Genomic DNA, 2,500 nt, shown 5'->3' with positions numbered 1-2,500 from the left:
ACCTTAACCTAACCTATGTTGTACCTTAACCTAACCTATGTTGTACCTTAACCTAACCCATGTTGTACCTTAACCTAACCCATGTTGTACCTTAACCTAACCCATGTTGTACCTTAACCTAACCCATGTTGTACCTTAACCTAACCCATGTTGTACCTTAACCTAACCCATGTTGTACCTCAACCTAACCCATGTTGTGCCTCAACCTAACCCATGTTGTGCCTCAACCTAACCCATGTTGTGCCTCAACCTAACCCATGTTGTGCCTTAACCTAACCCATGTTGTGCCTCAACCTAACCCATGTTGTGCCTTAACCTAACCCATGTTGTGCCTTAACCTAACCCATGTTGTGCCTTAACCTAACCCATGTTGTGCCTTAACCTAACCCATGTTGTGCCTTAACCTAACCCATGTTGTGCCTTAACCTAACCCATGTTGTGCCTTAACCTAACCCATGTTGTGCCTTAACCTAACCCATGTTGTCGCCTTAACGTAACCCACGTTGTCGCCTAAACCTGCTCTGTAATTGTTATACGACTCGTTCAATTACTGTAGTGTTGCCCACCCGCAACCCTCGCAATATAGTTCGCTACTCGCACTGCCCGCACCCCTGTGTATCGCTTCATGTTAAACACCTTGCAAGTCTTGCTCACTTTCCACATGCTCCTGCTGTACACTGTAATGTGGATGGCAGCAGGACGTACATGCCGCCCCTCCCCACGTCCCCACCTTGCCCCCTGCCTTCGCAAGCTGGTTGGTGAGAAGTTTGCATGTTCAATGCCCTTCGCATGCGACGTACTCAGGCTACGTTGTGGTGCGGCCTGTGTCAACTGTCCGCTGATGTCGTACGCGTGAACCACAATCTGTACTGCACATTCGTCCTTATGTACTGAATGATACATCGTGGCACATGTGTGACCGCACAACGACTGCGCCCAAAAACGGCGGACCATACAGTGCAAATATTGTGCACGCAGCTACGTGTCGTCTCCCTATGAGAGCTGGATTGCAGTGTGGTACGCCATAGAGACGTGTGGGAGGAACGGACGCCGTGGATGGCGATCAGCATGAGCTGTCTGTTGATGTATTCGGACCTAGTCGTCTCTCCTCACACACCGTGATGGCATGGTGCACCGCGTTCCATATCTGCGACATGCTACAGAGGCCGGTTGACAGTCGTTCGAGCAATGGACATCGCATACGTACGGGGGCCACCTTCCACGTATTGTCTAGGCGTGCACATTTTGTTGCGTGTATGTGGGCAGACGTAGTGTGGCGTGACACCTGACACAGGCATGCAATAATCGTTGAAGTTGCAAATGGCGATGGACGCCTGCGTTTTCTGGTGAAGTTACGCAAATGAACAAATGGTAACCTGTTGTGGTGCGGTTGTTCTCGCTAGGGGTGAATCGGTGATGGCGACGATAGGTTGAGGTACTAACCGGTTGTTCCAGCGATACCCACCATGCCGACGAAACTGAACGGCATCTGGGTGTGAAGCGATACGCGGCGGTGGCTGGGTGGGACCGTCCCCGGCCGGTGAGGGGGCGCCTCCCGGCGTGCTGGCCGCGCGGTGCGTGGGCGCACGCGCTACAGCCGGCTGGTGGGGGCGGCCAGTGGCAGGCGCGCCGGCCGACGGACGCGGCAGGCGTCGCAGCTGCGCGCCGGCGCACCCTGCGCGCGGCGCCGTGCGGCCAAAGTAGGTCCTCGCGGGCCCGGTGCGAAGCGCGGTGGACATCTTCAGTGTGCTGGTCCGATTGAGGACTGTGTGCGTTGAGGATGCGCCGCCGCCCGGCGCTCGGCGCCGCGACGCCGTCTGCTGCTCGGTCGCCCCAGCGGTTCTCGCTGGTGGTTTGTATCGCAGCTGTGCGGATGTGTTGGCGCGTGCGCTGTGCTGGGAGAGTTCGCTTCGGCACCCAAGTGGGGCTTTTGTCCTTCTGTGGCGCTGGCGTTGGAGCTGCCGGTCACCGTAGGTGGCGCGTGTTGTCTCCCGCCGGCAATGCCACGACAGCACGCTCCCGGGCCTCTGTCGGCAGCGGCAAGCTCAGTTGGGAGCACGGGTGGTCGCACCGAAAGCGTCTACTCGCCTAACTCCGGGCGATTGCGCCTCTCTCGAACCCGACCAAGTACTTGGGACGGCGCTGCGCGCCGCCGGGACCTGAGAGGGTTTCGAGGTGTATTGTGCAGGGGAGCTCAGCCTCCTCCTGTTTGCAGAATGATTGAGCGGACGCTTGCGTGTTCGCGCGGGCCCCCGGGACACACTCCCGGGCGGCCGGCTGCTCAGCTCTAGTTGACGCAGCTCCCTGGTTGATCCTGCCAGTAGTCATATGCTTGTCTCAAAGATTAAGCCATGCATGTCTCAGTACAAGCCGCATTAAGGTGAAACCGCGAATGGCTCATTAAATCAGTTATGGTTCCTTAGATCGTACCCACGTTACTTGGATAACTGTGGTAATTCTAGAGCTAATACATGCAAACAGAGTCCCGACCAGAGATGGA

At 56.4% G+C, this 2,500-nt stretch overlaps 1 non-coding gene across 1 annotated transcript in view; it reads left to right on the top strand.

Moving 5' to 3' along the window:
* The first annotated feature begins 2,301 nt into the window (after positions 1-2,301).
* The window catches only part of LOC124764160, a 1,909-nt gene continuing 1,710 nt past the window's right edge, over positions 2,302-2,500 (top strand). Inside the window, exon 1 of the ribosomal RNA XR_007012726.1 lies at positions 2,302-2,500. This exon is cut by the window's right edge and continues 1,710 nt beyond it. This is a non-coding gene — a ribosomal RNA (small subunit ribosomal RNA).

This window comes from Schistocerca piceifrons, unplaced genomic scaffold (genome assembly GCF_021461385.2).
Source record: "Schistocerca piceifrons isolate TAMUIC-IGC-003096 unplaced genomic scaffold, iqSchPice1.1 HiC_scaffold_629, whole genome shotgun sequence".
In the NCBI taxonomy this organism is placed as follows: domain Eukaryota; kingdom Metazoa; phylum Arthropoda; class Insecta; order Orthoptera; family Acrididae; genus Schistocerca; species Schistocerca piceifrons.
The sequence above is the reverse complement of the archived record's forward strand: the minus strand, read 5'-3'. Positions and strand labels throughout refer to the sequence as shown.